A 24158-nucleotide genomic window follows, 5' to 3' on the forward strand; every position below is an offset into this window, starting at 1 on the left:
TGGAATGTAATATCCGCATTGTTCGTCAATATGGGGCAAAAACAAAAATCTCCATTTTATCCTATTGAGCACACAATAGGTTTCACTATTTAGCACCAGACGCATTTATCATTTTGAAAATATCGCCGAAGTTCTGGATGGATAGCTGGAAGAGTCAATTTCTACCCTAACGGCCTTTGCATCCTGTTGTCAAGAAAAACAAGCATTTGCAATGCAATAGGTCTCGCATTTACGAGAATTTGAGCTATTGGCATTGTAAATGACAATGCCAATAGCTTAAACTCTCGCAAATGTGAGACCTATTGTATTGCAATGCTATTTTTGTAAAAGCGCCCAATGCCATGCTTTCATTTTAATGGCGGCCGCGCCCCTTTCTTTAAACCCGGATCGTCTAAAGAAAGGGGTGTGGCCGCCATTAAAGTGAAAGCGCAATATGGGGCATTTTTACGACAACAACAAAAAAGCATCAGTTTTTCAACTTGACAAACAAATGCTTTTTTATGTAAAAGTGCCCCATGCCGCAGTTTTACTTTAATAGCTGCAGCACACGCTTCTTTAGACGAGCCGGGTCTGAAGAAAGGGGTGTGGCCGACATTAAAGTGAAAGTGCCGTTTGGGGCACTTGTACACAAAAAAAGTGGACAAATAGTAAGAAAAAGAAATGCGGCTGCGTTAGGTCTGCAAACAACAAACTAAAAGCACTGCAACCACTGTATCAGCGTGGCGTGCGTGCTATGAAAAACAAAAATACGCGTTGGGGGAAGAGCGTGTCCTGCCTGCAACAGCAGGCAGAAGAAAACCATTTAACCAAATAGTGCTCGGATGCTGTAATTAAAGTCTACCGAGTAACAACAGGTTGAACGGGGGTGTCCTGAAGGGAGGTTACAAAATGAGACAAGACGGTACTAAGGAGGGACTACTAAGCCTATTGACTAATTAAAAGCCACAGTTTACAAAGGACAATGGCACAAGCCAATGAAAAATATGGGCAGAGAGTGGGCAGAGCTTGGAGTCCATACCTGAATACAGGATGCCTCGCAGAGCAGCGCATGCGCTGCCCAGGCTCGACCTAAAAACATTAGGAGGGCCCATTCCAGGAGCCAGCAATCCCGGATGTAAATCAGGAAACTGCCAATTTATACACCAAACTCAGGGTCTAATTCACGATGGTAAACTTGCACATTTATGTTCAATGTACTATTTTTTGCAACCCACAAAGCAATTTTACGAACAGTTTCTTTATGACTGCCTGTCTTTTAATGTGCGGAGTCTCCATCACGAGTGCGGAGACTCTTCAGTCAAAGATACTACCCGTAAAATTCCTTTGTGAATTGTAAAAAATCATAAACTTACACAAAAGTCTAAGTGTACCTTTGTGACTCAGGCCCCGAGTTTTGAAATTAGGAATATGGGCTAACGAGGAAAAGCATCTGTTTTTCTGAATTACGAGCGGTGAAAACGCCTTATTTACCTGGTAACATTGTGAATGAATGAATGAGGATTTATAGAGCACGTAGTTACCCGGAAGCATCCCAGCGCTAAACCAGAACAGAGAGACCAGTGCGAAAATGCAGAACAGGAGACAAGGATAGGGAGGATTAAGGAAAGAGGTGGGTTTTCAGGAGTTTCCGGAAGCGCAGACGGCAGGATTCAGCACGTAGTTTCAAGGGGAGGGAATTCCACAGTTTAGCTGTATTTACCGAGAATCGCAGTCCTCCTGTGCGTGTCTTTTTTACTCTGGGTACAGTGACCAGGCGTTCATGATCTGTGAGGAGATACCTGCAGGGCGTGCAATTACCACAACACTTGTAATCCCAGTTCAAATGCAAACTTCTGCCCAAACCAGATCTAGGGTGGCGAGGGTTCTTTTGTGGTTTTGAGAGTTAAATATTCCCCCTACTTACTTTCCGTATTTCGTCATTTCTTAACAAGAACGACAAACAAAGTGAACTAAAACATACGTACCTGCAGAATGGTCTTACGAGATTACACTTTTTAAAAAGTAGGATATTTACAGACAAATAGCGCACAACTTTCAATTGAAAATATGAACAACATGTCATAAGGTCAGTTTAAAGAACTGATAACTCTAGGTCTTGCAGCCACCTGTGATACCATGTCAAACCTAATTAAATGAAAGCTGCCAAGACCGTTGTTTAAACAGTGCTGCGGTGCCTGGCACACAGTCACTATGAGAGAACAAATGGACCGTCGTCCCTCTGGGTGCTATCATGGTTACCGTAGTACTCCCTCTCCCCAGGAGACCCAGGAGGCTAGACCTAAATGAGATACAGCACTCGAGGGCCGCGTGCGGGGAACATGTAAACATGCTGCTGCTCCGGTCTACAACCAGGACTGCACATGTGGGATGGACACCTCTCTCAGAGAAAAATAGCGCCATTTGTTAACATTTTTTGGAAGGGTCAGGGTCTGGTCCCTCAGCAACATGTTGGGATAAAATCATCAGTTTCTTTGTTACCACAGTAGTTTGGCTTTTGATGGCTTTATAATATATTTATGCATAGTTTGAACACTTATAAATTGCCTTTCACAGGATCACGTCAACATATGCTCAATGTACATCTCACCAAAGCTCCAGGCAGGCACCCTCCCTGAACTAAGTAAAACACTACTGGACATGCCACCAGGGATACACATACTGGATGGGGACATGAATGCGGTGATGTCACATGAGCTGGACAGAACCTCAAATCAGACACGCATGGGGAGGATGGAGCTCCTATGGATATTTGCAAAGGCTAAGGGCCTAGCAGACCTGTGGAGACTATATAACCCAAACAGCAGACAGTACACACTTATTTCTGCCGCACATAGATCTGGCTTACGCAGAGACTATCTCTTCACACAATGCACGCAATGTGGGACTCTTCCGAGGAGCACAACAACATACAGCCAGAGGCATCTTGGACCACTCACAAGTAGAGGTCCTTACCCAGGGCCCGGTCGGAAACTACACCACACCCTGCGTATAGCACACTGGCACTTTCAAAACAGAGAATTCCAAGACATATTTAGCGAGTGAAAGCAACAATATTTCAACAAAAACTCTGGGTCGGTGGACTCGCACTCCACTCTATGGGAAGCTTACAAAGTAGTGGCGAAGAGGTACTTAAAGGCCACGATAGGGGATATTAAGAAAGAGAGATGCTCTAAGTGCAACACGCTAGAACAGGAAATAGTGCAACTAGAACAACGCACCAAAAGTGGTGATGCACAAACCTGTGAGCTGCAACACTCAATACGTCTTAAACAAAAGGAACTCCAGGAATTAGAGTAGGAAACGGCCCGTCACCACGCAGTAGCTACGCAAAGCCACTGTATAACTGGGGGGACAAGGCCAATAAACTCATTGCGTGGTTTGAATGCAGAGATAAAGAGCGGAACTGGTTTCCTGAGATACATACAGCTGATGGTACACGGTAGAGATCGGACATAGCAGAGGCATTTGCATCTTACTACAAGTCGCTCTACCAATCAATGACAGAAAAATCAGGGGATTACAGTAGATAATTTCTCAGAGACATCTCCCCTCCAGCCCTCATTGTTGAGGACAGGGAGGAGATCAATGGCGACTTAACAAAAGAAGAGGTGCAAGGGGCCATAAAAGACTTACAATCTGGGAAGGCGGCCAGGCCAAACTGGTTGTTGCGGAACTCTTCAAATGTGTAGCGACAAAGGTGGCACAACCTATGCTCGATATGTTTCAGGCAGCGCTGGAGGAGGGGCGCTTGCCTGAGGACTTGAGACTGGCTACGATTGTAGTCATCCCCAAAAAAGGTAAACCTGCAGATACATGTATTTCATATCGGTCCATATCCCTTCTTAACTACAAAACTAAGGTACTTGCTAAAGTGCTGGCTACCCGACTCATACCCAAACTCTCAACTCTAATACACCCTGACCAAACTGGGTTTATACCCCACAGAAGTACCTGACTTAATCTCAGACGACTACACGGAGTCATCCACGCTACAGCGACACGACCGCGCAATCCTGCTGCCCTCATGTCATTGGATGCCCGCAAGGCGTTCAACAGTATCGAATGGCCCTATTTGAATGCTGTACTGCTCAAACTGGGCCTCGGACCACGTTTCTGTGATTGGGTCTGACTACTGTACCAATGTCCGAAAGACCTGGTGCACGTCAATGGGTCGGTATCGAGAACGTTCACACTCCACCGTGGCAAGCAACAGGGATGCCCTCTATCCCCATTACTCTTCACGCTGGCATTGGAGCCATTGGCTGCATGGATACGACGGGACCCTTTAATCTGGGGCGTAGACATCGGAGGCGATGGTAAGAGCGTATATCACTGTACACAGATGACATGCTGCTCTATGCGCACAAACCCAAACGTTTCATAGATTAATATACATACTTCGGACCTTTGGAGCCTACTATGGGTAGGAGATAGATTGAAATAAATCCCTTATTTTCACTCTCGCTGGCACACTCCCACCACTTACGACTGACTATGCAGCCCTAGCACACCAGGATAAATTCAAATACCTAGGCATTTGGATCACAAAAACTGCTTAGGAATTTCTAAGCCTCAACATAAATCCACAATTTGGGAGGCTGCGTGGAGATATAAAGTACTGGCGGAACCTACCGATCTTACTAATGGGAAGAGCGACATTATTCAAGATGATGACTCTGCGGCACTTGCTCTATGTCCTGCAAAATACCGCATACAGAATCCCAGATTCCTTCTTTAGAACGATAGAAGGAGAACAACGCGATCTCCTATGGGAGGGAGGCAGACCTCGAATATCCCTGCGCAAACTACAGTGTGGAGTGTACTAGGGTGGACTAGCAGTCCCGGACATTCGTAGCTATTGCCTAGTATCTCAACTGATCAACATTAATGGATGGGTCTTTGAACCACAGACAGAACCGGAATAAAGGGTTGACAGACATGCGATGGGAAGTAGAGGACATTTGGCAGCCCTCTACCAGAAACAACAGGGGAACTCATTGCCACCGCATACAAATGAGGTCATAAGGGCGTGGAGAACCACCAATAAGCTACTGGGATGGGACTCGAGCCTGACTCAGCAGACACCACTCAGAGAGCGACGGACTAGGTGACGTAGGACGCCTGCAGAGATTTCGTAAATGGATCCCGATAGGCTTAGACTCTATTGGATACATATGGCGGAGTGGGAAAATGCTGATCTTTGAAGAACTCAAGACTTGATATCAATTGGCAGATACAGAGCACTTCCGTTACATAAATGAAGACATGCCATTCACTGCTACATACCGGAAGGAGAATACATTCCTGAATACTCTCCCCTTGAGGACCGACTATTACTTGATCCCATGTTAGACAAAGCAACATCCCTACCCTATTGGAAACCTATAAAATACCTTCCAGATCCCCTCGTCTCCTTAAGAAATTGATCTGGGGTTAATAGAGGACGATGACTGCGAGGAAGCAATTCAGAGCCCCAGAGAAATTGCCATATGGGCAAGATTTAGACTGGTTTGCGAATCCTGCATAGATCCTACTGCCCACGGACGCTACACCCTAGACTGGGCTAGACAGACTCCGGTCACTGCATCAGGGGGTGCAGCGAGACAGGCACTTTCTTCCATATTATTTGGGAATGCCACACAATGCAACGATAGGGGACTTGGATCACCGGAGTGATGTTTAAAGTACTAGGTACACAAATACCCCTGGACCCTCGTTGGCACTTACTGGGCATCACGGGCGAGACCAGATGGCCATATCACACGAAAACATGGCTTGCACTAGCACACGGGGTGGCGAAGCGCAATATAGCAAGATTGTGGGGGGCACAGGAACCTGCAAAACACACCAACTGGAAGCAGGTCCTAGATTAGTGCTGCCTGACTGAAAAAAGCTGTCTACCAGAGCAGGGTGTGCCCCCAAAAATGGGAGAGGATATGGAATCCATGTGACAAGTACAGATCCTTGCCACACGTAGACACAATTGAGGGGGGACCCACAGTAAAACGGTGCAATACAGCTGAGGGAGCGGTAATCCCCCTCCCCCCCCTCTAATGATGTGCACTATTGTATCCTTGACCTGGAACCACAAATTATGTAAAAAGTGATTATTGATTGCAACGATGGGATGTTTGTTTGTTAAATAAAAAGAATCTTTAAAAAAAGTACTTACTAATACATTAATTATACCCACAAGACAAGACCAAGCAAATAATCATTAATCGCTCTCTCTCGTTGGAAGCTTAATCATACAGATAATTACACTGGTACACAATACATTTATATTTCTGCAACCCATCTAATCTTTTAAAAAAGAATTTCTCTCTCTTTTTTATTTTTTATTTAATGAAAGTGCATGCCTCATCCTATTCAAAAGCTGAGCCAGTAATTCAAGGTGCAGAAAAATTATTTACCATCAGTCATTACCAAACCCTTATCCAACAATTCCAGTTAGAGAATGGTTAAAACTGCACTGCATGTAATATGAACACGTTAATGCTTAATAGTGCCAGAGTGGAAAAGTGTTCCATAAAGAAGCTTGTCGGGTACAGGGAGTGGGCCTTGTTGGTTTCTGCCACCCCATTTTAAGTGCAAGAACATCTCCTTGCCAACAAAGCTTACTAGTACTCACAGCTACAAGTTGAGAGGGTCCTGCTCAGCACAGGCAATAATTAAAACAGGCACTGGCAAAACCAATAGGTCTCGCCTATGCAAGAGCTATTAGCTTTGCCAATGTGTTTTAGCCATGTTGTAAACAAGCGTGGCTACTCCTCTGAATGGCTAAAAGTTAATGGTGTAAAGTGTTGCAGACGTGCGTGGAGGGGAGTGGAGAGCCGTGGAGGGGCGTAGAGTAGAGTGGAATGGTGTGGCGTAGAGTGGAATGGTGTAGAGTGGAGTATCGTATATTGGAATAGAGTAGAGTGTCGTAGTGTGGAGTAAATTGACAGAGTGGAGTGGAGTAGAGTGAAGTAAAGTAGAATGTCACAGAGTGGAGGGGGTGTAGGGTTGAGCATGTGTTGTGGAGTACCGTAGATTTGAGTAAGCAGCCAAGTGTGAAGTGGCGTAGGGGTGTAAAGTGGAGTGTGATGGCATAGAGTGGAGTATGTATGGTGTGGGAGTGTACGGCTATTCCATATTTTCAATTGAAATGGCAATTACATTTGAAAACACAGTTTTACTGATAAAACTGGCAGCTTACAGGGCCGGATAGAGTCAGCCACCTGTGGAGCACCAGGTCCTTCATGGAGTCCTAAGGTAATCACGAGAGGCATAGGTATTAAAAAGATCCAGCAGGTCTTGGGCCGAGTCAGTCAGCTCCATGTCAAGCTAAGGATCTCTTAACGGTCTGAGCAAATTTTTAAAAAACTCAGGATTTTTGCATCTGAAAGGTCTGCATGTCAGCCATATGTAAAAACAGGGTCTTCGAAAAGGGACTTAGAAAATGAAAAATGCACCCCCATATATCTGAAAAGGTCTGGAGAACTAGGTCAAACACGGTGGTGTGTGGGGAAGCACCACCATCAGGGGCGACTAGCAGGCATGTTCACACTCACTGCGAGCCCATATACTCAACTATTACACTATTTACAAGAGAGGTTTATAGTTGCCCAAAAGGAGGCCGCCAGGTGGGGACTTGTTACTTGAAAACTCCACATTAATCTTCCCCATAAATAAGTTTCTATCTCCAGCCATTACGCCCATACAACAAACCACTCTTTCCACCGGTGGAGACACACCCAACCATGAATCTCACTGGCCTACGTACAGATTTCTTACAATAGTGTGGCTGTCTTTTTCTGCGTACAAGCCGCATGTCTTATTTTTTCAAAAGCTATCGCATCCTTAGCCCTGAGCTGTTAGAAATGGTTGCTAGGGACAGCAGTGTGCAATTACAGCCACAGAGAAGGCACGCTAAAAATCTGTCAACAACATGTTACTTGATGTGCTATTTAAAGGTTATGTTACAGTCTCGTAAACTTAAGCAACATTGAGTAGGCTCCATGGGGGAGAGTAATTTGCATTTCTCTTTCCTATAAATGCTCTCACTTTAAAGTCAGCGAAAGCAAAGTTAAACACCAAAACCCTTGGAAGAACAAGATGTAAAGTCCTGTTTACAAAAAGCAAATTAGTGTAAGACTATCGTAAACAAGGTTTATACAACCGAAGGGACATGCTCAAGCTGGACAGACTAAAGAAAATAAAGCCAGCAAAATAGAATTCCAGAAAATGTGAGTTATAAACTACAAAGCCAATGGTAAGCAACGGGCTGAATACATTCCGGGGTCAACTATCTGAATGACCCAAAGATGTCTTTAGCAAACCTGCGACCTAAACAGCCACTGAAAAGGGTCCCTTCCGTGCTCTATATTCAAGCCTTCAACTTTATAAAGCTTTTTTTCTCTTCAATGTGTGCAAGAAACCTTAATAATCCAGGTCAATGATGTACGTCCAATTTCATTCAACTTTTCTACTTTATGTTGCATGGTATATGTGTTCCTATGCCTGCTATGTTTTAGGACGGCTTCATTGTCTCATGTGTGTTTCTATAGTTTTGTTTTCATGCAACTTATGAGACGTCGACAGAGCTTAGAGCAAATGGAGTTGCCTACAGGTGTTTGGGTGAGTTCAGAGTGTCCATGGGTGTCAGGGTTGTACAGGTCATTAAAATGACACTGGCCACAATTAGTGAATCAAATAGTTATACAAGTGGCCCACATGTTCAAATCAAATCAGTTTCGAACTTGTAAAGACACGTTGTGCATGTGTTTTTCAAGGTATGGAATGCTGCATGCATTTGTGCTTGCTGCGGGGCAATTTTTGTGGTAATATAAGGGCAAGCAACAGTAAAACAAAATGGTTCACAGACCATACACAGAACAATAAACAGCCAAAAAACACAACTCACGTCTGCTCTATCAGACCAAGCCTTCTGGGGCTGCCAAATTGCCCTATAGGTCAGTCCAACAGTGATGGGTGGTCTTGACAGAAGACACTATGGAGCAGACGCTGAAAATGTGTGTTTTTTGCAGTGTGTCACTGTATCATAAATGTGTTCAGTCTAACAAATGTGAGTCTTTCTGAAGAGTGCACACAGCGATGGTCTCATAGGTGCCTATTATAAATACGATTCTATGCATGCATATGTTAAGAAAGTACACAGCTGTCAAAATAGTAATAGCACCAATGGTTAAGAAAAAGAAGCGTGTTTGAGAGAATAAAAAAGGGTGTTTAATTGCCAGAAATTAAAAGAAGTACATGTAGAAGGAAAGAAGAGGTTTTTTTTGGTTTTTAAAAAAATATTTTATTAAAGCGTGATAAGCAATCCACAGAGGGAAAAAGTCAATAACATAGCCAGTACCGGAATCATCATATGCCATAGAGGAAAGAAGAGTTTTAAATAAATTACAATGAGTGATGGAGGGAAAGAAGATGAAGAGTGAGACGTAGACGCGAGTACAGGACGCAGGCGCTTTAGCGCTTGTAGTTTCATTGGGGAATATTAGGTAGAGCTTACCTGCACTGTAATAGTTTGTCACCTGCACTTTGCGGGACAGAGGGACACTTGGGGCCTACTGGGAACGCTTCGCGCCGTTTTTGGCCGCCATATTGGGTGTGGGTATCTAGGAGGAGATCATTCCTAGGCGCCATCTTGGATGAGGGGCCAGCGGCTTGCCCTCACAGGACTCTCGCGATCTACGGTATTTAAGATGGACGCCTCCCAAGCGCGCAGCGTAGGCGCGCAGCGGGCGCGTCGTAGGCGCGCCGGAGGTGCGCCGGAGGTAAGCCCGTTTGCACCCGTTCGCGCAACGGGCAAGCCTAGGGCCGGTTTTGCTGCCTCCCCTGCCTTCCATCGCATAGTCTATTCCAGTCTAGAACTTATGCAGCTTAGGCCGGACCTATCGCTCTGTAGACAGCAGGACATTGCTATCCGTAAGCCGGAGATGCTTGCCTGTGGCTTACTTAACGTTCGGTCCCTTTGTAGGCATCACATCGAGATCGCTCTTCTCATTGAGTCTCTTGGGCTGGATGTGCTCTTCCTTACGGAGACTTGGACGCGGGCAGATAGCGATGTAGAACTAGGACTGGCGTGCCCATTGGGCTACAAAATTAGGCACACTCCCCGCCTGAAGAACAGAGGTGGAGGAATAGGATTTATTTTTAGAGAAACCTTAGCCCTTACTCAGTTGGAGATTAAGGAGGTGCAGGGCTTCGAACTTATGGGTTTTTCCTTTAAAGGACAGAAAGGAGTATTACAATCTGGGGTTCTTTGCTATAGACCACCGGGTAATACAGTATCGACTCTGCCTGAACTGATTGATCTTATCTATGATCTCTCCAACTCCCATACCAGGCTATTAATTTTGGGAGACTTTAATCTGTGGCCGAATGGGCCTTTAGATACTGCCTATAGCGACTTATGTCAGGCCTGCAGCAATATTCAGCTGCAGCAGTTGGTACTCTCTACGACCCATCTGAGGGGCCATATTTTGGATCTAGTCTTTGCGGACACTACGCAGGTGATGGTGAATGATATAATCCCCCAGTGTTGGACGGACCATGCACTTGTCTCCTTCTCTCTCTACCTACCGGCGGATTCTTTGAGTGATGCAGGGTCTAGGCCTACCAAAGTGGGTAGATCATGGTCCAGACTCTTAAAAAACCCGGCTCTGCCAACTCTACTTCCTGGCGGGTATGTGTTGGGGGGTAATGCTGAAGAAAGCTATGCCAGTTTGTGTCAGCAAATTTGGAACTCTCTGGACAAGGTGGCTCCATTCTGCAGGTCAAGGGACAGACAGAAACGAGCTAAGCCCTGGTACTCTAATGATCTTCTGCAGCTTAAGCAGCGATGCAAGCGGGCAGAAAGGGTTTGGAGGAAGCATTATTTAGACCCGGCGAAAGCCATCTTCAAGCATGCACTGATGGAGTGTGAAAAGGCTTTCTATCTCGAGGAAACGCTGAATCAGGCGACAAACAAGTCGCAGACTCTGTTCAAGATTGTTAGCGACCTCTCTCGACCAGCATGCGCCATGAATAACATCCCAGCCTCTCAGGCTCTATGTGACTCTTTGGCAGCTGCATTTGAAGACAAAATCGCTACTATCCTGAGTGGACTTTCTATGCCGGACTCTCAACCTTTGGTGCCTCCGGCTACTACACCCATTCCGGGTGGTCCGGAAGATCTGTTTGACCGGCCTCAGCTGAGCTGCTTTTCTCTTCCTCAATTTGATGATTTTTGCAAACTGGCACAGACTGTGTCTTCGGGTTCCCCAATGGACCCACTCCCTCACAAATTCTGGAAACTTTTCCAGGAGGAACTCTTTCGCCCACTGTATTCCATCTGTCTTCAGTCCTTTGACACTGCTATGGTTCCCGAGTGTTGGAAACTGGCGGTGGTCTCTCCCCTCCTGAAGAAGCCCACACTAGATCCCACCTGCTCGGCTAACTACAGGCCTATTTCGCTGCTCCCTTTTCCGGTTAAGATCATGGAGAAGTTGGTTACCCAGTCTCTGTCCAGATTCCTGGAAGATAACACCTGTTTGGATGTGGCCCAGTTCGGCTTCCGGCCAGCGCATGGTACGGAATCAGCACTGGTGGTCGTGCTGGACAATCTTCACTCGCGGGTCGACACTGGTCGGGCAGCCTTTTTAGTGCTGCTCGACATGTCGGCTGCGTTTGACACGGTCAACCACTCAACCCTCATTTGGAGACAGGAGGAGGCTGGGGTAACAGGGTTGGCACGGGACTGGTTAGTCTCGTACCTTCACAATAGGCAGCAGGTGGTGGCACTGCCGCCTTTTAGATCAGGTGTTCGGAAAGTAGGGCAGGGTGTGCCTCAGGGCTCGGCCTTCAGCCCAATATTATTCAATCTGTACCTCCGCCCTCTGATCCAATTGATAAGTTCTTTTGGTATCTCGGTATTTAATTACGCTGACGATACTCAATTAGTCTTCTCTTTGGAAGGTAAAGAGGCCGTTTCTTTAGAGACCTTCCACCGCTGTATGACAGCAACAGCGGACTGGCTGTGCTCTAATTCACGCCAGTTTAATGGGTCTAAAACGGAGGTGTTGTACTGTTCTAACGACCGCGTCCCGCGCCCCCTGCCAGAGGGCTTCTGGCCCACCTCCTTCTCGGCGGCAGTGACGGCTGCGGAGTCTGCTCGCAACTTGGGGGTCATGTTTGGCCCCAATTTACAACTGGATGCCTTTGCCAATAAGACCGTAGCCACATGCATGATGCTGCTCCGTATGCTACGCAAAGTCCTTCCTATGCTCCCAGCACAGGCTAGACCCGAGGTGGTGCGGGGGATTATTTTAAGCAGATTGGATTACTGCAACGCACTGCTTCTGGGAGCGCCAAAAACTCTAGTTGGTAAGTTGCAACGCATACAAAATATGGCAGACAAGCTGGCACTCGCTCGTCCGCGCACTGCCTCTTCTACTTCAGCGCTGCTTGATCTACATTGGCTGCCTGTACAGCAACGGATTCTTTTTAAAGCATCGTGTCTGGTTTTTAAAGCCTTGCATGGACAGGGACCTGCCCTGCTGCAGAACCTTTTCTCTTGGTATTCTACCTCTCGAACCCTGCGTTCTTCCTCTGCATGCCTGGCAACGGTTCCCAGGTTTCAGAGGTTAAGGATGGGAGGTCGCGGGGGGCGTGGCTTGGACAGCAATGTGGACGGTTGTCTGAGTCCACTCGCTCCGCAACCCTGAGGTGAACTAAGGCCAAAACGACTAGCCAAACAAGTTTGTTCTGACCACAAGAACAAGTTTCACGCATGGGAAGTGTAAGCCCACAAGCTGATCGAGGAAGCGCAAGAAAAGGATCAGCGCTAACGGAGAGTTTTTGACCCTGAAGACCCCGCAACACGAACAGACAAAATGGCGGCCAGTGAGTAAAACAAAGAACACCACTGCGGACGCCGAGCAGAGACAAGAAGAGAGAGGAGCAGGAGGTCACCGCTGCACACACCCCTCAACGAGCCCCCACAAACACAAAAACCAGCAAGCACAAGCGTGAGTGTCAAGCGTGAGTGACGAAAAGAGCGGAGAGGAGAAAGCGCGACTCGTAGCAGGGGAACAGCGGGGGTCGGCGCATGAGCGGAGAACTCACCGGAGGGCTCGGGGGCGGCTCGCTAAGGAAAAAAGAGCGGAACGAGCAGCTGGCTTAGATCCACCGGCGCATCAAGCAAGGTCTGGCGAAAGCGAAACCAGCGCCGCCATTACCGGAAATAAGGCCGAGTAAACAACGTGCGCCGGACGTGGTGATCGCCCAAGGGAGCGCAGAAGAGAAGCTCCCTCCACCACCGCCTCTGTGCCCATCTGCCTGGATGAACAGCAAGCCCAAGCTAGGCAGGAGAAGGGGGCAAGACGGAAAGTGGAAAGCGGAACCAACCCGTGCGAGGGCGGTGCCACAACAAGAAACGAGGAAACGAATACCCAAAGGCGCCGGAACCGAAGGACGCCCAAAAAGGTCCCCAGCAAGCTAAAGGCGAGGGGAGGCAGAGCTATCGCTGCATGAGAACGCAAACAGGCACAAAACAGGCACAAAGACCGCACCACCCTTGCGCCCAGCCACTCGGCACCAAGCAACCCAGCATCCGACCCCGAAGGTGAGCCAAAAGCCAGGGTCAAGGGGGGACAGAGAGAAGGTACGCCAAGCAAGCCAGGCCGGACAGCGAAGGAAGGGAGCGAACGGGCAAGAGGCAGCACGAAGGAAAAGTGTGTGGGCAAGACAAGCGAACTTTTGAACAAGCGCTTGCAGGCACACACCGCCCCGACATACTAGCAACGGACCCCTGAGAGCAAGCAGTCAAGCAGCCAAGAGCCGCAGGAGCCTGCAGAGCCACGTGCAGGTAGACCAGACTCAGCAAAGGCAGCCGAAACCGGCCGCGGACGAGACAAAGCACACGCTGGCAGGACCTAAGGCTAAGACACGAACACAGCAAGTAAGAGAACCGAGTAGATATAGAACCTACGTAGGGGACTACCCACCCAGAGCACCCCCAACGATCAACCCTACCTACGCTCAGAAAGAAGGACGCCTGGGTAATAACCTGTCAAGGAGAGGGATCGGAACAATGGCTAACAATGATGGGAAAACAGCAGGGGACCCTAAAAAAGCAAAGAAAGAGACGCCGGACTCTCCGATGAAGACAAAAGGCGAAACAGCAACCCTGGAGACAATCCTCAGAAAGATTAATGAAGGCAACGCAGTGGCTAAGGAAACTAAACTAAAGATAGACAATATGCGAGGGGGCGCTAGAGGGCGCACGGCGGGATGGTTGACTTGTGAGTCAGCTCCGCCGGACTGATGCATGGACAGCGATAAACTCCCGTGAGAGCTCCGCTACACCACCGCAAACGGCATAGAAGGGGATCGGAAGGTAATGCCTAACAACGGGTGAAGGTGAAACGGACCAAAACACCGCATCGGAGAAGATATCCGTGAAAAAATGTACAGCGGGCTGCACTGCCGCAAGATGGCGGGCACCGAAGGCTGACACGGAAAGCTACGGGCGCTGCACACGGCTCTAACGGACGTCGGACACCGACTCACGGCAAGACAACTGGGCCGACGAGCGGTGGCGGAATCACACAGCGGTGGACTGCAGAAATAAGGGGCCAAGAACATCTACACACGGATAACAAGTTATGCGTTCCAAGACGCACAAGATGGCGGCCGCAGTGGAACGCAGTCGCCAAAGAACGTGTGAGTAAGCGCACGGGGGCAGCCCTGGAAGACAGCGATCACACCGATGCACCCAGACGCGATCTGCTGCTGCGGAGGTAGGGTGACACTGCGGCAGGATTGGAGGGGAAAAGTCTGAATAGCTCAAATGACTACATTAGCTGATTAGCCACACGGACCACGCTGCTGCTGTTACGTGGTTGCGAGCGCTGCGCCGGCCCTCACGGTGGCGGAGAACGTATAGCTGGTTGCCTGCCATATGCCTAACTACTAAAGAGTGAGCCGTCTACTACACCCACTGACTACAACAGATCGAGTTTGCACGCCCTGACACTGTAGCGGTGGGAGCGAACAAGCGCTGGCGACCAACCTCCTAACATGAAGTGTACTATTTGAGAACCACGTGTGCACAGCGGAGCTCTTCGCGGTTTTTTCTGCCGGATTCACCGCGCCACCACACAAGCCCTCAGTGTAGCTGATGCATTGCACTGGTGCTCGCAGGAAGACGGGAACGCTGAGGGGCAGCCCACCACATACATCGCCGACTGCTCCGGACAGTCCCGCCAAAGAGAAAACGCGGCGAAACGGCGCATCACGCTATACCACCATGGGCAAGCCAGAAAAACAACAAACCAAACTCCAATTCGAGGCGAAGAAGCATCAACAGAACGCCACAAGAACATCTGACGCTGAGGGAGACAATGAAGCGTGCGACGAAACAGGTATGGAGAAAGTCTTGCGTGCTATTCAACAAAGTCTGTCTGCAATGAACGATAAATTGGACACAGTGGTATTGAGAGTGGACAACATGGCCGCGAAACTGGATAAGCATGGGGAGAGGCTGGGTGAAGCAGAGCAAAGACTATCACGGGTGGAGGATGAGTCTACTACCACGACTAAAGCATGTGGCGATATGAACAAAACACTAGAAACGCTGCGCGCCAAGGTTGAGGACCAAGAAGCTAGGTCCAGGCGCAACAACGTCAGGATAGCAGGCCTGCCGGAATCCACAAACACGGGTAAATTGGAGAACTACGTGGAAAAGTTGCTCAAGGAACTGTTTGGCGAGGAACACTTATCACCGGTCTTTCTAGTGGAGCGAGCACACAGGTCTTTGGCGCCCGCTCCAAAACCAGGCGCGCCACCCCGAGTGATAATAGCCCGGCTGTTGAATTACAGGGACAGAGACACTGTACTTCGTCTCGCCAGGGAAAAAGGGACAGTAACTCATCAAGGCAACGCACTACAATTTTACCCGGATCACACCATGGCAGTCCAGCTAGCAAGGAAGGAATTCGCGCCAATAAAGAAGAAACTGCGAGATATGGGTGTGGAATATGCCATGTTATATCCAGCGAGGCTCAAGATAATGAATGCGGGTAAACCTATAATCCTCCTAACGGTCCAGGCAGCGCATGACTATGTCAAGAAACTGGGACGGCGGCGTGTTCAACAGGACCGTGAGGACCAAGGAGACGAGGACGAATGAGCAATCAGTCAACGTACTGGAACACTACTATGAAAGTCTATGCATAGGGTGATGGCAGAAATGTTGGACCACGGAACTTTAAGGGGTACTATAATCTGTGTTCTGTCACGGACATTTTGGAAGCTGAACTGCACCCGACACGTGCCATGTGTTGGTAAATGACAATACGAGTTGTGGGCGCTAACACCTTCCAGGCGATTTGCACAGTGAGTAACCGCGGGGTCCGCACGAACAATAGTGGGTGAGAGGGTAGGAAGAGACTACGATGTCTTCCGCAACTGGCCCCGAACAGACATACTATGGCCGGGATGTGCGATAGTAGAAAGTTAAATATTTTGTTGGCTGGAAAGACGCGGGAAGAGGGTGGAGGGAGTGCGGGATACGTGCACAGAAATTGAAGAATGTTTAAAATGCATCAGTCCACATCCACTATGTGGATGGAGAAGTGTGCCACTGGTGACACCCCCGAGTGGGTGTACCCCAACTATGGTTATCTTGACTGTTATGTTCTAGACTGGGGATGGCTTTGGCAGAGTTTGGGGGCTGAAGTGGGTGGGGGGAGGAGGGGGGGCTTAGGGGAAGTTACAACTATATCACTGTATCTGAGAAGCATTGCGACCTCTGTAGTTACATTGCCGAATGTACACCGCTGCGCACACATGTCCACCTTGACACTGTCTCTGAGAGTCACACAAAGGACTGAATTTTTATCACACAATCCACCGAGCTGTCTGCACACCTCTCTAAAATGGACAGGCTAACAGCGTTAAAATGCATCACGTGGAATGTTAGAGGCCTGGGGAATCCTAAAAAAATACGTCAAATATTTGCCTACTTTGACAGATTGCATGTGGACATAGCGTTTCTTCAGGAGACCCATCTGGCCCCTTCCGCCGATTCCACTCTGGGAACTAAATGGGCGGAATCGGTAACCAGCTCCAATTATTCCACATACTCTCGTGGTGTCAGTATACTAATAAAAAAGGGAGTGCAGTTTGAGATAACTGCAGTACATAGAGACACAGGAGGGCGTAGTGTAATTGTCATTGGTAGGGTGAGACAGCAAAAGATTGCGCTGGTGAACACGTATGGCCCTAACACGGATGACCCGCTTTTTTTTGCAAATTTATGGCATGATATATCCCAGCTTCAAATCGACCACATACTGTGGGGTGGAGATTTTAATATCGCACTGCAGGATGGGTTAGACAGATCGCACCCCACACCAGAACCACATACACGTGCAAGGATGACACTGAGAGAAGCCCTCGCTGATTTGACAATGGAGGATATATGGAGGGTACACAACCCTGGGGAGATGGCTGCAACACACATCACTGCGTCACACAACAGTTGGTCCAGACTAGACTACTGGTTGAGCACCAAAGAAGTGACTAGCTGGACCGTTTCCATCAAACACTTACCACGAACACTATCAGACCATTGCCCGGTGCTGCTGGCGCTTCAAATCCCGCACTATGTGCCCCCACCATTCACATGGCGCTTCAATGCTACTGCTCTGCGAGACTCAATCTACACTGACACCCTTCACAAAGCAATAGTGGAGTACTTTGAGCTTAACTGCCCCACGACGGAAGACCCCTGCCTACTGTGGGAAGCTTTTAAAGCTACACTGCGGGGAGTTTGTATTAGCACTACCACAGGCCTTCTAAAAGATATTCGTCAGCAATTACACAAACGGGAAACGACCATACAGGCACTAGAACGGCAATATGCACAGACGAGAGACACCGCATTGTTGGCAAATATACAAACGCTGCTACAAGAACATAACCAGTTTGCAATGGATGAACTTAATTACATAACCAAGAGAAAGACGGCGAGAATGTACGGAGAAGGGGGTAGACCAGGCAGGACGCTGGCAGAGAAAATTTGCAAAGATAGACCACCCCAGCATATTACCGAGATCATGACTCGGGAGGGAACGATCACTCGAGACGTCGACAACATACTGGGCGAGTTCAGGGCCACGTATGGTCGACTATACGAGGCACGACCCTCTCCAGACCAAGTAGATATGCTGGCGTACATGGAGGATGTAGAGATAGCATGGCTATCGGACACGCACAGGGAATATTTGGCCAAACCTGTCACGGTAGAAGACGTGCTAGACACTATTAAGCTATTGCCGAACGGTAAGGCTCCGGGGCCTGATGGCTACACGACGGAGTTTTATAAAACTTTTGCCGACCTCCTGGCTCCACATCTGGTCCGCCTATACGGTGCGGCACATGAGGCACAACAACTGCCGGCATCTATGAGGGAAGCACTGTTGATAGCCTTACTGAAGCCTGGAAAAGATAAGGAGAACTGCGACTCTTATCGCCCCTTATCGCTCATAAACGTTGACACGAAGATAATTGCAAGCCTCTTAGCTGCTAGGCTCAAGCCGCTAATGCCTCTACTGGTGAGACCAGATCAATCTGGCTTCATACCGGATAGGTCAACAGCACACAATACGCGCACACTCTTTGCACTAGCACATTATCTAGCGCCGGAGGTGAAAGCAGTGGCGGTCCTTCTAGACGCGGCCAAAGCGTTCGATACCATAAACTGGACTTTCTTACACGCGGTTATGGTAAGGATGGGCTTTCCGCCTATATTCACACAGTGGATCGCCATGTTATATACTAATTTGACAGCTCGTATCCGGGTTAACAAGCATATTTCAGAACCCATAGACATATGTCGAGGAACAAGGCAGGGATGCCCGTTGTCCCCGATGCTGTTTGCTTTGGTGTTGGAGCCGCTGGCCTGTAAAATTAGACAGCACCACCACTGCTCGGCCATTCAACTCCCGACACGCCCAATCCACATATCATTATATGCAGATGACATGGTGATTTATGTAAAGCACCCGGAGCAGCATCTGAATCCGCTGATAAGAGAATACATAAAATATGGACACCATTCTGGCCTGCAGATAAACTGGTCAAAGTCGTTGATCTTGGCGCTCACAGACAGCACTTCCCCTTTCAAACTGGATTACCCTTTAGAGTGGCAGGAAGAACCCACTAAATATCTGGGGGTGTGGTTCCATAGGGATCCGGAACAAGTAATTAGAACCAACTACGGCAGAGTCTTACTGTCATTGGAGGACAAAATTAAACGTTGGAATAGACTGCCGCTATCCTTAGCGGACCGAGCAGCAATAGTGAAAATGGTATTATTACCCAAATTGCTCTATCTGTTCACCAACATTCCCATTAAACCTCCGGCAGAGGTGTTCCGAAACATAAACAGAATAGTACTAAGTTTGCTCTGGGCGGGAAAGCATGCTAGAATAGAGCTAAAAACGATGACACTACCATATGAGAGAGGTGGTTTCAAGGTCCCCGACATGTACTTGTATTACCTCTGCGCTCAAGCACAGTTTGCACATAATTGGTTCCACGAAGTCCCTTTTCTAACACATGTGGCGGTGGAAAAAGGCGATGCCGATCCGATTCCATTAATTAATATACTAACACACGTGAGGCCGAGACTACACGAAAGAGACATAAACCCAGTAAACGCCACAATAGACGCTTGGAGGCTGATGTGCAGGGCAGCAGACAAATCGCCGATATATGCCCCAAGTCTCCCGTTGGCGAATCATCCATCACTGTCGGTGACACAGGAACCGGTAGGGATGGACTTGCTGCGGCATGCTGGCATTGACACACTGGGAGATTTATACGAGGGGGGGTTGTTTCAAACACTGGACAAGCTAAGGTACATACAACATCCTACACTGCTATTTAGTTTTAATTACTACAGACTACAGAGGGCAGTGAAGGACCACTTTCCCACTTACCCGGAAGAACCCAAAACGCTGGACACACTGCAACTGATGCTGGAAGCTCCTGCGGCTACACACCTGGTATCTAGGCTATATGTAAGTCTACAGAAAGACATAGGGGGTAACACAGAAAGAATGAGAGGTAAATGGAGCGCTATGTTGGGCGACACGCTGTCGGAAAAAGACTGGGAAATGACTTGCTCACTCACTAGTATGCTAACCCCTAATGGAAACCTTAGAATAATACATTTTAAATACATACATCAGGTGTATTACACACCGGAACGTCTCCATAGATATGGTTTGAGGGAGGATTCGAAATGTACAAGATGCTGGGCGGACAATGCAGACTTCCTACATCTAGCATGGCGATGCGGGATGGTGGGGGAATACTGGAGAGAGGTGGTGAAAACGATCAACTTAATGCTGGGAGAAACGCTTGAGTGCACGATATTAACTTGTCTGTTAGGCCTGGTCCCAAGTCTCAGAGCGAAGAAGCGAAAGTTTGGTGTAATAGCCCTGTTAATGGCAAAAAGGAGAGTAGCTATGCACTGGAACGGGAAAAGGGGGCCGAAGGTGAAGGATTGGTTAGTTGATCTAACTTACTGTAAGGACACTCTAAAGACCTACGAAGAGGACTTGCCGGCGAAATCACGTCCCAGGGATTATTGGACTTACTTGAGGGACTACCTGCAGGCGCAGCAGCAAGGCGAGCCTGATTGATGTAGATCATATCCTGGGATGTGCAGATGATTTGAGACTACTACATGGTGACTTTAACCGACAAGATGAGGGGGGAGAATGCTGTGATGCAGTGATTTTAGTTTAACCAGTTTGTGTTTTCGTTTTTTTTCCTTTGTTCTTCAGTTACATTTAGTACAGTTCCGGTTGAGGGGGAACAAAAAGAGAGTAAAATGTAAGTGATTCAAATATGCATTGATTGATATATTGCAAGGTGCCACAGTGTACAGGTCGACTATACCCACGCCGCCGGTCCAATGGATGTCGGCTGAATGGCCGTGTTCTTCTGACAGCGCTTCGAAAGAGCTCTTTATGTATACAGCCGGCCTGTTGAGGTTGTAGGCGTGTTTTGTATAACTGATTGCAAACAAGGTAATAAAAGACTTACGCTTTAAAAAAAAAAAAAAAAAAAAAAAAAAGATAGACAATATGCAGCTCGAACTGGCAGCAATCAGGGCTGACCTGCACAGCACTAACATGAGAATGGAAGCAGCGGAAGGACGCATCAGCTCCGTGGAGGACACCAATGCAGAAAACTCTAAAGTAATAGCGGAATGTCAAAAAGCAACAAAAGCCATACAAAATCAACTTGCGGAGCAGGATGACAGGCAAGAAGAGGAAATGTGAGAATCCTAGGAGTGCCTGAAGGAATGGAGGATAAGGCAGGCTCGTGTGCAAATATGCTTGAAGACATGTTCCCCAAGCTAACAGGCATCAGTTTCGACAGGAGGTTCGAGGTGCAGAAGGCGTACAGAGTGCCGGCAGGGAAGCCAACAACAGGGAGGGGCCCCAGACCGATAATATGCAGCCCATTGCGAACATCCCACACCGAGGCCATCTTCACATTTGCCAGAAAGAATCAAAACCTGTCATGGGAAGGCAGCAAGATAGTTCTGACCCAAGACTATTCGAAACAAATGGTAGAGACTAGGAAAGGCTTCCTAGCTCTCAGAGATGCACTGCGGAAAAAAGACATCAGTTTCAGTTTTGCTGGCCCGGCCCGCTTCAGGATCACAGACAAAATGAAAACAATGACATTTGAGAACCCAGAAGACCTGAGGCGCTACATGCAAAAGCCACAGACGGAGGAGATGGATACAAAACCCCCAGGAGCAGCCAAAAGGAGTGCCTCACCGGACGGAGCAGCCCTGTCGGAGTAAGACCACCGGGGACAAAGGGACGAAACTACCTCAAGACATGTTTACACGCTCGCAAGAATCTACCTCAACGGCGCAGAACCAAATGAGAACTTAACCATGGACAACACACAACTCTACCTCAGGGAGGATGCGGAGCAAAAGGAACTTTGTCGTCGCACTCCCACTCAGCAAGTAAGGGGGGGAGGGGGGGTGGGGTGGGGGTACACGGAGGGGAGGGCTGGGAGCACACACATGGGGTCACTTTTCTTTTCTATCTCTACTACTCTACCTTTCACTCTTCCACACCTTCAACGAGGAGCAACAAGCACGAACACAAACAAAACACAAAAACTAGCCAAGGACTAAGGAAAGGGAGCCACCGAGCCTCGCAGTGTCCAAGGCCACACAGACCGCCAAACACAAGACATCACGGATGACACACAACGCGCACACTAACCTCTCTACTGATCTCAAGATAGTATCCCTAAACGTCAAAGGCCTCAATAGCCCAGTGAAAAGAAGGAAGGTACTAGAGCACCTGAGGAAACTCAAAGGCGATATCTACATACTGCAAGAAACCAGACTAGAAACGGAGGATATTCCTCGCCTCAAGACTAGCTGGATAGGCGACATATGGGGGTCAGCTGCACAGAACAAAAAGAACGGGGTGGTCACCTTCACAAGTAAGAAATCAAAACTAACGCTAGTGAACACGCAGGCAGACACAGAAGGAAGAATCTTAGTAACAAGTCTAGGCAGAGCAGGGGAAACGATACATGTGGCCAACATATACGGCCCCAACACCGATGACAGACTTCTGGGACAAGGTAGAAACACAGCTACACACCCTCCCGCTAGGAGAACCCCTGGTGGTTGCGGGAGATATGAACCAGGTCCTAGACCCAGCCATTGACAAGCACCCACACAGACAGGGCCATAAGTCAAACAAGGGGAACATCCTGAAAAACCTCTGCGCCAAACTTAACCTCAGGGACCCATGGCGGCTCCAAAACCCAGATGCTAGAGAGTACACTTTCTACTCAAACCAGCACAACTCCTACAGCAGGATAGACCACATCCTCATATCCGACACGCACACCCACCTCATAGACCACACCGAAATTGGCCCTAGGAGTATCTCAGATCACTCACACATAAGCACCACCCTTTCAGGGAAACATAATGAGAGGCCGACCCGCAGATGGCGCTTCGACAACAGTCTGCTGGGTGAGACCTCAACCAGGGCAGAGATCGAAATAGCGATCAAAGAATACCTGAGGATTAACGACACCCCCGAGACAGATAGAGACCTGCTATGGGATGCTTTAAAGGCCACCATCAGAGGGACAGTAATGAGCATAAAAGGGAGGATAAACAAAGACAGGAACAAAAAAATGACTGAACTGGAAACAGAAATCAAAAGCCTAGAAAGGGGACACATAGCTAATCTGGAAGATAAGAACACCCTCACAACCCTAACCAAACGCAAGTACGAACTAAACCGAATCCTAAGCAAAAGGGCAGGCACCTGGATTAATAAATACAAAGGCATCAACCTATGTACAGCCAACAGAGCGGGGAAAAACCTGGCATCATACCTCAAAGGGAAACAGAAACAGCATTCAATAGGGGCCATCAAAGACAAGAACAACAAATCCCAAACGGCAAACAAAGAGATCCTGGAAGTGTTCAAAAACTTCTACAAGGAACTCTATACAAAAGACGAAACCCTTCAGAGAGACGGGGGGAAAAACTCCTAGCAAGCCTTGCCACACCAATGCTATCAGATAAAGAGAGGGACACCCTAGAAATTAACATAACAGAGGATGAGATAGGGAGAGCCACAGCGAGCCTCAAGGACAACAAAGCTCCGGGACCGGATGGCTTCACGGCCAGCTTCTACAAGCACTACCTACACATCCTAAGACCCACAATGAAAGAGGTCTACACGAAATGTGTTCAGCAAGGACGCATGACTCCGACTATGGCAGAAGCCAATATAATAGTGATACCGAAAGAGGGTAAAGACACAACTGAGGCAAAGAATTTCAGACCAATATCACTTATCAACGTAGACTGTAAAATATACGCCAAAATTCTAGCCACCAGGCTGAATGCCTACCTACCCAAGCTCATACACTGCTCACAAGTAGGGTACCTCAGGAACAGAATGTCCCACGATAACACAAGACTGCTGTGCTATATAATAAATCACTCCTCCAAGAGCACCAACACAGCGGTCATGATAGCCCTTGACGCTGAGAAGGCGTTCGACAGAGTATCCTGGCCCTTCCTGAAC

The 24158-nt window shown here is 48.1% G+C and overlaps 1 protein-coding gene across 1 annotated transcript in view; it reads right to left on the bottom strand.

The window, feature by feature from the left end:
- The window catches only part of MIGA1 (mitoguardin 1), a 694793-nt gene that overhangs the window by 636968 nt on the left and 33667 nt on the right, over positions 1-24158 (bottom strand). The window lies entirely within an intron of this gene.

The sequence above is a fragment of the Lissotriton helveticus genome, chromosome 1_1, assembly GCF_964261635.1.
Source record: "Lissotriton helveticus chromosome 1_1, aLisHel1.1, whole genome shotgun sequence".
NCBI lineage: Eukaryota > Metazoa > Chordata > Amphibia > Caudata > Salamandridae > Lissotriton > Lissotriton helveticus.